The following is a 14,597-nucleotide window of genomic DNA, read 5'->3' as shown; positions in this document are numbered from 1 at the left end:
TATACTGGTCCCGGGACCCTCCACTCTCCTCTTCTGTATGCTATGAGGTAGACAGCCCCTGCCATACATGCCCACTGCCACGATGGACTCTCACTACAGATCCAAGAACATGGGGACAAGTGACCACGGCTTGAACTCACTGAAACTGAGCCAGAATCAAGTTTGTTGAGTTGCTTTTTTTTCTCAGGTAGTTGGTCACAGAAAAGCTAAGTAACATGGGTTGAAGATGTTCTCATTATTAAAAAGCTCAAGGGAACAAAGGCTTTATGGAAACAAAAGGCCAGACTATTGTACCAGAATTAGCAACTCCCATGCAGCAAAACACAGATGAAAGCGAACATGTGGAGGCAGGAGTGGTGGCGCACGCCTTTAATCCCAGCACGTAGGAGGCAGAGGTAGAAGAATCGCTGTGTGTTCGAGGCCACCCTAAGACTACGCAGTGACTTAATTCTAGGACATCCTGAGCTAGAGTGAGACCCTAACTCAAAAAACAAATATCTAAGCTGGGCATGGTGGCACATGCCTTTAATCCCAGCTCTCAGGAGGCAGAGGTAGGAGAATTGCTGTGAGTTCAAGGCCACCCTGAGACCACATAATGAATTCCAGGTCAGCCTGAGCTAGAGTGAGACTCTACCTCAAAAAAACAACAAAAAACACCCCAAATATACATACATACATACATACATATATATATATATATATGATACATATATATGGGTCTGGGGGAATGGTTCAGAAGACAGAGTGGTGGTTGTATAAGTGTGAGGACTTGAGTTCACACCCGTAAACTCACCTAAAGCTTGAGAGGGTGGTGTGCACCTGCATTCCCAATGCACCTATACCAAGATGGGAGGTGGAGACAAGAGAATCCCCGGATGTTACTGGCAGAGGCAACACTGAGCAGCAGGAGACCCTGCCTGAAAACAAGGTGGAGGACCACGACATACCTCCAAGGTTGTCCTCTGACCTCCGTGTGTACGCCATGGCAGGTGTGTGCCCACACTCACATGCACACATGCATATCACACACACACACACACACACACACACACACACACGAGAAAAAAAAGTACATATGTAGGAGAAGGGCAGGAAGGGATGGAGGTAAATAAAAATAGAAATTTATAACTATAGTGCAAAAAGAACTGAGCCCAAGATGGGCATGTGAGAAAGGATACAAAACCGAAACATAAGAAAATGCATATTTAAAAGGCGTTCCCGGGCTGGAGAGATGGCTTAGCGGTTAAGCGCTTGCCTGTGAAGCCTAAGGACCCCGGTTCGAGGCTCGGTTCCCCAGGTCCCACGTTAGCCAGATGCACAAGGGGGTGCACGCGTCTGGAGTTCGTTTGCAGAGGCTGGAAGCCCTGGCGTGCCCATTCTCTCTCTCTCCCTCTATCTGTCTTTCTCTCTGTGTCTGTCGTTCTCAAATAAATAAAATAAAATAAAAAATTTTTAAAAAAAAAGGCGTTCCCTTTCTGTCCACCCCAACATATTCTCGGGAAATAAACAAGAATAACTTGGTGGCTGTGACCTTGGGCAGCGTCAAGGAAGAGACAGAGGCAGTCTGGACAAGGATCCTCTGGGACATCAGAGGTGACCCACAGAGATTAGGAAAGGGCCTGGACTCAGGCAGAAGTAAGTTCCTTGTTGGCAGGGGGAAACTGAGGAAAGGCCAAGCAACTCCATAATGGTTCAGCTCAGGATCCTGCCTCCTTGGGCCAGACCTCCAACATCCCCAGCAGATGCCAAACTCGAAGCTAGCGGGGAAACGTGGGAGCGTTCATGTACTGTGTGTATATGATGCTTGGAGCCTTCCTGCGCCGGGTGTGTGGGGAAGTTCCCTCCCACCACGAGAGCCTCTTAATACAAAATGCAAAATTCTTTCCTACCGTGCGTTCAGCAGCAGGCGAAGTCTTTGAAGTTCATCTTTTCTAGGACCTGCATGGTGCTGTGACCTTCCAGCGCCAGGACGCCCACTGGGCTTGAGGCATGCCCTTGTCCACTTTTGCCTGCTGTGAGGCTCTAGCGTCATCAGGACTGGGAGAAGCCAGAGGCAGGGCACTGCATGGAAGAGCTTGGAGGCTGTGAAAGAATTGGCCACCGTCATGACAGGAACAATAGGCAAGCCACACACACAGATGTCTGAACCACCTAGAACTTCCTCCTTTGATTGCTGAGGAAGCGGGGGTGCATTCTAGCCAGCCAGTCTTGACCTTACTGTACATGAGCCTCCCTGCCATGCCCACCTCGTGTGACTGCCCCCAAAGGCTGGGCATCTTCAGCCTCTACTGGTGGCTATTATGGGTTAGCTGAGGGGACAGGGAGGAGGATGGCTTTCTGGGACTTGATGAAGACTCCAGAACTGTGCCTCATGCCAACGGACTGACCACCCATGGGAGTCATCTGGGTTTGGACAGACGTGTGGCCAAACCTCGAGGTTTGGAGCAGAGGTGAGACAAGCAACTGCTACATAGGCAGATAGGTTTGAACCCATCCCTCTCTCATTCCTCAGTTTCCCCTGCCTTTCTCTTTCTGTTGAATTTCTTCTTACTGTTGCTTCTGTTGCCTTTAACCAGGAAGGTCCTGTTATTAGTGTCACTCCTGTTCCCTTGTTCAAACAGGCCTGAGGAAGACAGGCCTCCTATCAACGGGGCGGAGGGGTCTGAGGCTTTGGCTGGGCGCTAGGTCCTTGGTGGATGCTCTCAGCCCTCCCTCGCCATGGACTTTCCCCAAGGCTGCCGCACAGATGCTATGTTCTGTCTTGAACACACAACATGGTGACTTCATAGTAGATGATCAGCAAACATCGGTTGATTGAATGAACTTGTGACCCCTGGTTTGCAGTGAGGAAGTGTTCTCGGAGAAGTTAGGCAACCAGTTCCCAGTAGGTAGAGCCTCTTCAAGGGAGTATGGCCCCTGCTGACCTGCTGTGTCTTTGGAATCAGGCCTCCTCTGATGACCCCATGTCCTCCCAAGCACCCATCCCTCCTTTCCTGTTCTGTTTGCTTTTTGTTGTTGAAGTCGCCTTCACTCCCACCTGACTTCTCTCCACAAGAGGGTTGGCTTGCATCCAGCCCCTGAGTCGCCCGTACCCACTGTAGAAGATCCTGATTTGGTTGAGAATTAGAAGAATGTCCGGGGTTCCCTTTTCATCCATCAGCTTCCTGTGGGAAGGTCCCACACCTTGGTCCCCGGAAAGCCAAGCTCTCCTGCGCGTGAGAACTGCACTTGGGATGTTCTCTGGGTTTCTGGCTTCTTCCTCGCCTTGCTTCTGTTTCCTGCCTCACTCCCTGGTCCGGCTGGATGTCCCTGCCGGGCGGGGTGGCTCAGTTTCCCCCAGGAGAAGGTGCAGTGTGCAGGCAGGGCCCAGCCTTCGGAGGTTGCAGGGGTGAAGGGAGCAGCCTCAGGAGAGGATGTGGTGAGTCTACAGGTGCCGTGCAGCAGCTCTTTGGGGGAGCAATCAGAAAGGATTGCACCCCCACCCTAGAAGGAGCTGGCTCGTAGAGCAACTTTGCTATCTGGTGCACAAGGGTGAAGTTTGAGGCGCATGTTCCAGCGTCACCCCTTAGGGCCCCTATCTGGAACCCACCCAGGCTTGCTCTGGATGGCGAGAGGCAGGGCCAGGGTAGTGTTTATGTGAGGCTTAGGAAACCTTCCGAGAAAGTGACTCTCCAGGCTGCAGAGGGGTTGCACGGGCCGGGTGGACAGGTCCCTGCCTGGCTACCCCTGAGGGACTTAAAGGATCAACTCTTCGAGTCTCTATGGAGCTCAAGGGAGATGGGACAGTAATGGCTTAGATATTTTACTAAATGTCTTTACAAAGTATGCATTTGAATCATTTAAACATTTAAAGACTACGTAACAGCAGTAAGACATTCATTTTGAACAAGTGCATATGTCTGCAGGGCAGGGTGGTGTGTGCCTATAATCCCAGAACTTGGAAGGTGACAGAAAGATCAGGAGTTCAAAGTCATCCTTGGCTATATAGTGAATTCAAGGCCAGCCTGGGCTACTTGAGACCTTGTGTCCTCTATCTCTTCCACCACCACCAAAAAAAAAAAACAAAACAAAAAACAACCTTTAATCCCAGCCCTCGGGAGGCAGAGATAGGAGGATCGCCGTGAGTTTGAGGCCACCCTGAGACACCATAGTGAATTCCAGGTCAGCCTGGGCTAGAGTGAGACCCTACCTCGAAAAAGAAAAAATAGGAGAAGAAACAAGGAAAGGAAAAGGAAAAATGAAGGTATCCAAAACAGGAGGTGGGCGAGGCCTTCCTTGAGGAGCCATCTAGAGGCCCCTGAACCAAGGCTGTGGGCACCAAGGCCTATACCAGACACTGGTGTTTCTCTTCTCTGCTACTGTCCAGCAGACCTGGGCTCCTGCACCCCATGTGCGCTGGTCCGGCTTCTCTATCTTACCCTGTAGCTAGGTTTTGGCTGGGGGTACTGAAGGCGCTTCACTTGGGCAACGTTTGTCCAGGGTCCTGTCTTGACACACAGGGCAGCTTGGGGTTCCTGGTACAAGGAGCAGACTTGGTATCACCCATCATACCAGCCTGGAGTGAAGAGAATTCGTGACGGCAAAGGGCCTGCAATGGCGGTCAGTTCTGTCCATATCATCGCTGAGCACTGGGAGCCCCGGCTCTGGAGGGCCCACTTCCCACCGTAGCACCTCATCTACTTTTTATGCAGGGAGCACTCATGCTGGGATGAATCACCCAGACCCACCTCAGGGAGTTTCTATTCTTGTAGACACCTGAAAGTCACAGCACACACGACTTATAAAAATAGCCTGGGCCTCCATTCTCTCAGCACGCCCCCCCCCCACCCCATGCATTTGCCAGGCTGCATTTCACCAGACTTTCCTAGTTGCTGGGAGTGTGCAAAGGCTCCCCGCTGAGGTTCCCCAAGGACTCACGGGTGTGGCTCTGCCGTCAGCACAGACCCTGCCCCTACCCCGGAAATCTCACTGACTTTCCTTGTACACAGGTCCCTGACGCATCCTAGGGCTGCATTGTGGGGACTTTGCCTCATCCCTGTCCCAAACATGAAGACTTCCAGTAGCCCCCACCTCTCTGTGGGCATTAGCTCCCCATCCTGGACCCCAGAAGTGCTGGATGTTGTGGTGGGCTTTTCTCGGCTGTTCAATCTGCCACTGTGATGCTCTGGGTGGAGTCAGGTGCGAGAGATTTCCGCCTTTTCCAAAAACTTCCCAGGACACACACACACACACACACACACACAGAGAGAGAGAGAGAGAGAGAGAGAGAGAGAGAGAGAGAGGGAGAGAGGAAGGAGAGAGAGAGAGAGAGAGGGGGAAGTTTTGGCTTTTATTGGTTGGAAGCTGGGTGAGCATGCATCCAAGAAGACACAACAGGACAGACCTTCTTCCTGGAAACACAGTCTATGTGGTAAGCACCCTGGTCTATTCAGAGAAAGATGGATCACATCCAGCGCCAGAGGAAGAGCCCATAGGCCAGATGGGCTGACCCTGGAGCCACTTGGGAGCCTCTGGCCCCACCCCTGCATTACACCCCAAGGAAGTGCAGACCCAGAGAGGGGAAGTGGCTCTGCCCTAGAGCGGACAGGTGGCCCAGCCAGGAGAAGAAATGACACCTCACAGCTCAGTCAGCTGCACTGGATCCCCCACAGGTAACAGCCTCTGGCTATTTAGGGGAACTGAGGCATAGCCCCTTGGACCCGACTTCGTTTTTATGGGCCACAGGAGGCATTCCGTGAGGGTCTGTGCACTGTCCACATCTGCCGTGGCTCAAACAGCTGTCTCCAGTGGGGCAGGAGCAGCTCCTGAGTGGACTCAGTGACAGCAGAAACTGGCCGACCTGCTTAGTCTCTGATAATGGGTGACATATTTCTATGAACCCTCAACTTCCTCCTGATCTGAGTCAGGGTTGCAGGTCTGGGGTGGGGGAAGCTCCCTCTTGGCCACGCCGGAGCTTTCCCCAGGCAACTTGGCTTGCATGCCACCAACCTCACGGCCCGCTCCCCCCACATCTTGGTGGGAAATCACCAGGAGCCTGAGATTTCTTCTTCTCTTTTTTAAAATATATTTTATTTATTTATTTGAGAGAGAGAGAGAGAGAGAGAGAATGGGCCTCCAGTCACTGCAAACATAATCCAGATGCATGCATCCACTTGTGCATCTGCGTGGGTTCTGGAGAATCGAACCAGGATCCTTTGGCTTTGCAGGCAGAAAGTGCCTTAACCGCTAAGCCATCTCTCCTGCCCCTGAGATTTCATGTTCATAGGAATCACCTTGCAGCTCCTGAACAAGGCATGCCACAGGCGTGCACGGGAGCCAAGGCAAAGCCATTCACCAGCTTTGTCCTTTCTCTAGCCTCCGTTGACTTCTCTGCAGAATTGGATGGAATATGGTTTCCTCCTACAAGGCTCCGGAGGGCAGTAGGTGACGGGGCTACTGCCCCCTGGTTAGCACTTGCTCAGCTCTGGCTTCTCTCATGTAACTGGGCACTCCAGCCAAGTGTCTCTTAGAGAGCCTGGGAGGGAAAACACCCCAGCATTTAGAATGCTGAAAATTCTAGCTGCTTCCTCGACAGTGAGAACACAGGACCTGAAAATGTTCTCTGGGTTGTCCTGGGCTGGGTTTTGTGCCACCATAAGTGGAGGAGGGGGCAAGGATAGGAAGCTGACTGGGGGGCGGGGCTCCCTGCAGTTCACTCCCCATCGGGGTCACCAGTTCCTGGAACTACAACAGGTTAGGCCTGTCCTCCCTCCCCTTCTCCCTTCTTTCCTTCCCTCACAATTCTTTCACTTAACACAACCTTTTTAAGGACTGATTTTTATGAGTTTGGGTGAAGGGGTATAAGACATGGTCTTTGTTCTGAGGCTGCTATTAGACCACAGGGATACTTTCCTTATAGTACACAAGTGACTGACTCCTAATGGTCCCCACTTGACCACAGCCAGGAGATCCCATGGGATGACCAGGGCATATTTCATGAGAGTCCCAGCTGTTCTCTCTGTGTGTGTTTGAGCAAACCCTTGAATATCTCTGAGACTTTTAAAAAAAAAAATAATATTTTATTTATATTTATTTGTCAGATACATAGAGAGAAATAGAGAGAGAATGGATGCACCAGGGCCTCTAGTCACTGCAAATAGATTCCAGACGCATGCACCACCTTGTGTATCTGGCTTATGTGGGTACTGGGGAATTGAACCTGGATCCTTAGGCTTCGCAAGCAAGCACCTTAACCACTAAGCAATCTCTCCAGAACATCTTCACCTTATTTATTTATTTATTTGCAAGGAGAGAGAGAGACAGAGAGAATGGGCGCATTAGGGACTCCAGCTGCTGCAAACAAACTCCAATGCATGGGCCTGTTTATGCATCTGGCTTTATGTGGGTACTGGGGTATCAAACCTGGGTCATTTGGCTTTGGAGGCAGATGCCTTAACTGCTGAGCCGTCTCTTCAGCCCCCTATCCTCACCTGTTAAATGGAAACAATTTTAACTCCCAGGCCAGCTCTCCCTTCCCCTGAGCACTTAGCACACAGTCTGTCTCATCTCAAGATCCTGAGCTACGGCTCCGCTCTCTTAGGCCCGCTCCAACCCCACCAACTTCCAGCAGCATCCCGGCGCCAGGGGCAGTCTGTCCTGCTGTGCCTTAGGCCTTTCTCGCATTGTGGTCCCAGAAGCCCAGCTTGGGCTTGGATAACGAATTGATCCCGGATCAGTGTGGACAGGATGAGCTCCTCCATCAAGGAGAGATGTTCTCTGTAAAACAGGAAGAAGGGTTTTGGCAAAATTGATGCCATTCCTGAGACCAGGCACATAGTCCAAGGATTCTAGGATTCCAGGCAAGGAAGCTGGTTGGCACCCACTTAGGGAAGGCTAGAGTCCCCCTGGGACGGCATCGCTGAGGCTGTGCCGGCTGTGGCAGTCCCGTGGTCTGGGGCGCCATCTTCCTGGTGGCGGATAGCAGAAGGTCAGCACAGATGAGTCTGTTGTAGTGCTGGGCCAGGGGACAGCCTCTTGGTCTGCAGGCGCCCACTGTTCTGGCTGCCTGTGCGCTCTGCAAAGGCTAGTGGGGGAAGGAAGGAAGGAAGGAAGGAAGGCAGGCAGGCAGGCAGGCTGGGTGGTGGTGGTCTCTTCAGCTGTGCAGATGTCTCTTAGCCTGCCCAAAGTGGGATGCTGGGTCCTGGGAGGTGTGGCAGACAAGGGCACCTGGACACAGGGGCAGAATGCAGGGAGCTGGTGGTGAGAGCGAGCAGAGTGCGGCTGGGTGTGGGTGCTCGGGGCTGAGCAGGGCTCTGCGGACAGGCCGAGCCTGCCCTCTGACAGACCTACCGCAGGCTGGAAGTCTTCCCCCACGTCAGTGCTTTTCACCCAGGGGGAGTTTTCCCTCCCCTTCATTAAACTTGAGAAAGCAGTGATGCATTGAAAGATTCCATTTCTGGGCTGGAGAGATGGCTTAGCAGTTAAGTGCTGGCCTGTGAAGCCTAAGGAGCCCCATTGGAGGCTCCATTCCCCAGGACCCACATTAGCCAGATGCACAAGGGGGCGCACGCGTTTAGAGTTCGTTTGCAGTGGCTGGAAGCCCTGGCGTGCCCATTCTCTCTCTCTCTCTCTCTCTCTCTCTCTCTGTTGCTCTCAAATAAATAAATAAAAATAAACAACAATGAAAGATTCCATTTCATAGCTGGGCGTGGCGGCCCACGCCTTTAATCCCAGCACTCCGGAGGCAGAGGTAGGAGGATCACCATAAATTCGAGGCCTCCCTGAGAATACAGAGTGAATTCCAGGTCAGCGTGAGCTAGAGTGAGATCTTACCTTGAAACCTCCCCCCCAAAAAAGATTCCATTTCAGGGTTAAAAACAAAGGAAAACATCCTCCACAAAGGCTGTGGGGTGTGTGTACTCGTGTCGGGCTTCCTGGATGAGCAGGAGGACCCTGTCTTGCTTGCACACCCTTGGTGGCAGGGAGCTCCCTTATGGAGAGACCGCTCTGCTTCCAGAAGCTCCAGTAACAGGACAGACATGTGTACCGGGGCCCGCTCCTCCCGTGGCTCCCAAAAGTCACACTGTAGATGTCCTGAGCCCTGGACCAAGTTTGTCCCTCTGTGACTTAGGAGCATGGCTTGGCCCTTTCTGTATCTTCCCCAGCTTTAATAGCCATCCACCTGGGACCCTGCAGCCAGCCAGCCTTGGGGCCCAAGGTGACCAGAGCCAGGAAGGACCACTGCGGTCCCTGTTCCTCTTCTAAAATGTGTTAGAATGGCCTGGGCTCACCTCCTTTCTCACTTTCCTGTTTATGGCAAAGACCATGTAGAAATTCCCATTTGCATTTTAGCTGTGACTACATCCGTGTTTTGTGTGTTGGTATTTGTTCCTTCTCTGAATGCACTTATTTATTTTATTTCTGAATGCACTTCTTTATTTTTCTTTCTTTTTAAAGAACCATATTTTTATTTATTTATTTGCAAGTAGATAGATAGAGAGAGTGAGCGCAAGTAAGCCAGGGCTTCTAGCTGCTACAAGTGAACTCCAAATGCATGAGCTACTTTGTACATCTGGCTTTACATGGGAATCCAGGTTGTTTGGCTTTGTAGGCAAATGCCTTAACTGCTGAGCCATCTCTCCAGCCCTCTTTTCTTTCTCTCTCTCTCTCCCTCTCTCTCTCTCTCTCTCTCTCTTTCTTTCTTCTTTTTTGAGGCAAGCCCAACACACTGGCCTTTCTTTTTATGAGAAAGAGCAAGAGAGTGAGAATTAGTGCACCAGGGCTTCTAGTCATTGTAATCAAACTCCAGGTGCATGCGTCACCTTGTGTGTCTGGCTTACGTAGGATCTGTGGAGTCAAACATGGGTCTTTAGGCTTCACAGGCAAGCATCTTAACCATTAAGCCATCTCTCCAGCCTACTCTTTCTTTTTTTTTTTTTTTAATTTTTTAAATTTTTTTGAGGTAGGGTCTCACTCTAGCCCAGGCTGACCTGGAATTCACTATGTAGTCTCAGGATGGCCTTGAACTCACAGCGATCCTCCTACCTCTGCCTCCTGAGTGCTGGGATTAAAGGCGCACACCACTATGCCCAGCATACATAGCCTTTTAAGAAGTGTTTGACATTTTTAAAGGGTTGGAGGGAAGGATTAGCTATGAAGAAACAGAAACCAAATGTGGCCTGTAAAACCTAAATTGTTTGCTCTCTGATCTTTTATTTATGTATCTATTTTTGGTTTTTTAAGGTAAGGTCTCACTCTAGTCCAGGCTGCCCTGGAATTCACTCTGCAGTCTCAGGGTGGCCTCGAACTCACGGTGATCCTCCTACCTCTGCCTCCCAAGTGCTGGGATTAAAGGTGTGCGCCACCACACCCGGCAGAGAAGAGAAAGGGACAGATACAGGGAATGGGCACACCAGGTGCCCTAGCACACACGAGCACCCCCTTGTGTCTCGGGCTTGCGGGTGACCCAGCGGTTCGAACCAGGATCCTTTGGCAACAGAGTCCAAGGCTCTAAGCGCTAAGCCATTTCCCGGTTCCTCCTCTTTCTTTAAAAAGTATTTTACTGGGCTGGAGAGATAGCTTAGTGGTTAAGATGTTTGCCTGCGAAGCCAAAGGACACAGGTTCGATTCCCCAGAACCCACGTAAGCCAGATGCACAAGGGGCATATGCATCTAGAGTTCATTTGCAGTGGCTAGAGGCCCTGGCATGCCCATTCTCTCTTTGTCTCCCTTCTTTCTCTCTCTGTCTCTCCTTGCAAGTAAATAACATTTTAAAAAAAGATTTTGTTTATTTGAGAGAGAGAAAGAGGGAGAGAGAGAGAATGGGTGCTCCAGAGCCTCTAGCCACTGCAAATGAGCTCCAGACTCATGTGCCAAATTGTGCATCTGGCTTATATGGGTACTGGGGAATCGAAATTGTATCCTCAGGCTATGCAGGCAAGTGCCTTAACTTGTAAACCATCCCTCCTGTCCCTCTTTCTTTCTTTCTTTCTTTCTTTCTTTCTTTCTTTCTTTCTTTCTTTCTTTCTTTCTTTTTTTAGTAAGTAGAAACTTTGTATGGACAAATCATGTGTTGGTAGCAACACACTTCTGATTTTACCTTTGACTGACATCATTTAAGAGATTATGTGAGGGCAGGAGAGATTGCTTAATGGTTAAGTCAATTGCCTGAGAAGCCTAGGGACCAGGGTTCAATTCTCCAGTACCCGCATAAGCCAGATGCACAAAGCGGCACATGTGTCTGGAGTTCATTGGCAGTTGCTAGAGACCCTGGCACACCCATCCTTTCTCTATCTTCTCTCTCTCTTTCTTAAATAAATAAATAAAGAAAGACATAAAGAGATGGTATGAGAGAATGCCTAGAAAAATCTTCCTAATCTATTGACATCAAGGAGCTGACAATGATGGGCTCAGACTCCTGAGTAGCTGTTTTCTTCACGACCTGGGACAGAGGATTGTAAAACGGCCTTACCTTTGGCTTCGTGCCTAGTCTCAGAAATGGGATAAATTTTGTGAAAGATCTTCCTATTTGACAGAGAATGTCATCCCTTGATTCAGGACTTCATTTCCTCCCTGATCTGCCATTTCTGTGTGTAGGGCTGTTGAGAGCTCTGATTTCTCTTTCTACTTGGTTGATGCTGGTTTTAGACAGTCACTGTGGTCTCAGAATACAGTTATTTTTCCAGTTCTGCTTGTTCCCGTTTGCATTGCTCGTGTGTTCCCATCACACATTTCTTTGCTCTGCTCATTGGAACATTGAGTGCTTCGTGTTTTCATTCTTTCTCATACCTCTTCCCACTGTGGGGTCCCCCTACCCTAGCAATTCTCTTGACTAAAACTGTATCTTCACATTTCCTTATTTTCTAATATACCGTGCATCTGAGAAACTAGATTCAACTATAGTTTACTCCATCTAGGTAGGCCTTTTTGTTTTCTCTCTGTGTTTTTTTTTTCTTAACTAAAAAAAAAACTTTTTTATTAACAACTTCCACATTTATGGGTAATATACCATGGATCTCTGGTTGTTGGTTTTTTTTTTTTTTTGACAAAAGATACTTGGATTTTTAAAATAGATGCTCCTTTTCAAATGGGATATTAACCCTAAAATTTGTTATCGTATTTGTATAAACCTCTTTGCTTGCTGTATTGAGGCATTGCAGTCTTTTCAATTTCAGTTTCTATCGAATTTTCTCTTCCTTTTTAAAGTAGATAAGAACATTTAACTTAAATATCAAATTGAAAAATAGTGCAATTACAGCTTATACCTTTACTTTTTCAATAGCTTGGCAAAGTTTAGGAGAATTATATTTTTAATATCTTCTTTTATTTTCACCTGATTTTTTTTTTTTTTCCTAAAGACAAGGTCTTGTTATGTAGCTCAGACTGGCCTCCATCAAGATTCTCTTGCCTCAGCCTCCTGGGTGTTGGATCTCATTGTGCACCAACCCACCTGGGTATTATTTTTTTTTGAAGTAATTTTTAAATTCATAGGTGAAATTCTTGTTGGTCTGTCTTCATTTGATGGGACCTGCTTTCTTACTTGTTGCTTCATGCCTGGCTGCCAAATTTCTCAGATGGTGCCTCTTAGGATGGCATTGCTGACTTGGCAAGGCTACGCTGCAAGAGCTGAGTAGTGATTAGTTCGATGTGTTTCCTTTGGTTTTGTATAAGCCTGATACCTACGCCGCGTGTCAGCCCACACCCAGGCTTCACTTTGTTTCTTTGATATTCCAGGGAAATTCAAAAGCAACTCTTACTTCTTTCATCCCTGGTATGTAACCAAATTTTACAAAACATCTTCAATTGTTTTCTTGTTTTATATCTTATATGCCATGGTGGAATTAGAAATATACACAAAAATAAAGAGACAAAGATAAAATAGCTAAAAAGCACCACCATCTAACTACTAGAATTCAACATTGTTTGACATGTGGAAATTTTTTTTTCCCTAGGTTTTTCTTTCCCTGAATGTGTAGGTTTTTAAAAATCATGGTTGCAATCATTCTGAATATGTAATGCTCTACTTTGTGGGTTTTTACATAACCTAGTCAGCATAAACATAACATTGAAAAAAATTTCCATTGAATAAATTCACCCTAGTGAAACTAACCTTTTCTTGGCATTTGAATAGATGTATGTATTTTTTGCTGTTAGAAAAAAATGTCCAAGGATATTTCTGCACACAATCTCCCTTCCTTTTTACATAAATTTACTTTAAAAGTCTAAGAATCACTAGATGAAAGGTTAGTATGATTTTATGACTTGTGATATAAATAACTAAATCCCCGAAGTTTCAAGTGCTCATCAGCGCATTTCTGACAACTCCACAGAATCCTTGCTGGTTTGTTAAATTTGATAAGCAGGCATTTACCTCTCTGTAAATCCTCTTGTGAGAATGCTCTATGTCCTTTGCCTGTTTATTGCCTTTCTCCCTGGAAGGAAAGACATTATTTATCACCATGTATGTTTCTTCTGTTAGATCATTTAATAAAAGGATTTTTTTAAAACAAAAATAAATTTTTATTCTTATGCAGTCAAATATGTCCCATTCATTTTGTTCTCTCTCTTTCTTCCTCCACCTTTCTCTTTTTTATTTCTTAATTTCTTTCTTTCTTCCCTTTGTCTTTCTGTACTGGGAATTGAACCCAGGTCTTTGTCTTACTTTTCTTCTTTTTAATTTTATTGATTTATTTTCAATGAGAGAGAGATAGAGAAATGGGCCCGCCAGGGCATCTGGCCACTACAAATGAACTCCAGGTACATGCACCACTTTGTGCATCTGGCTTTATGTGGGTACTGGGGGATCAAACTTGGGCTGTCAGGCTTTGCAAACAAGTGTTTTTAACTGCTGGGCTATCTCTTTAGCCCCTGTCTTTTACATTTCAATCATCCCAAATTCACAAAGAGCCTTTTCTTCTAGTGACTTTTATAAACAGGTCATCCATTAAATTTTCACCTAGCTTTTCTCTGGTTTGATATCGTCCACTGTAATTCCTTAGTGAATTTGGAATATTTTCAGTCATTTTGTGTGAGCTGAAGGCCTAAGTTAATTTCTTACCCCCAAAATGTTCACTGATCGTTTCAAATTATTATTTAAGTCTTTCCTTTCTATTATTAATTGGGGGGGCAGTATGCCTCATTTTACCTAGTTTCTGTTAAGTGACTTTGTATATTATCTGGCTTTTTTTTGTTTGTTTGTTTCAATGATGATACACAATATTAACAGATTTCCTAACTTCAAGACTATTTATACTTCTGCAGATTTGATTAACTGTCACAAGGACGGTTAAGGACTTGTCTTTCTCTTTTGTGCTCTGCGTGTCAAGGTTGGGTGGCAGAAATTTGTGACTATTATCTTACGTTCTGAAATAGTATAAATAGCATATGGGAATTGTCAGTTGCTTAAAGCTTTACAATAAGCTAGTGCTAGTTTCGGAGCAGTCTTTGATGGCAAGGCTCAGCTGCTTTCGTGATGACTGTCTTAATGAATACTTTTACTTCTCATGTCCCTTCTGGTCAGTCATGTTTTGCCCCAGAAGTCATCTCAGCATCAAGGTTTTGAAGTGGCCCAGCACACAAGGGGACAACGCTTCTGGCTACCATGGTCTCCTCTCCCTGTA

Source organism: Jaculus jaculus, chromosome 4, assembly GCF_020740685.1.
Source record: "Jaculus jaculus isolate mJacJac1 chromosome 4, mJacJac1.mat.Y.cur, whole genome shotgun sequence".
Taxonomy (NCBI): Eukaryota; Metazoa; Chordata; class Mammalia; order Rodentia; family Dipodidae; genus Jaculus; species Jaculus jaculus.
Note: the sequence above shows the minus strand (reverse complement) of the source record.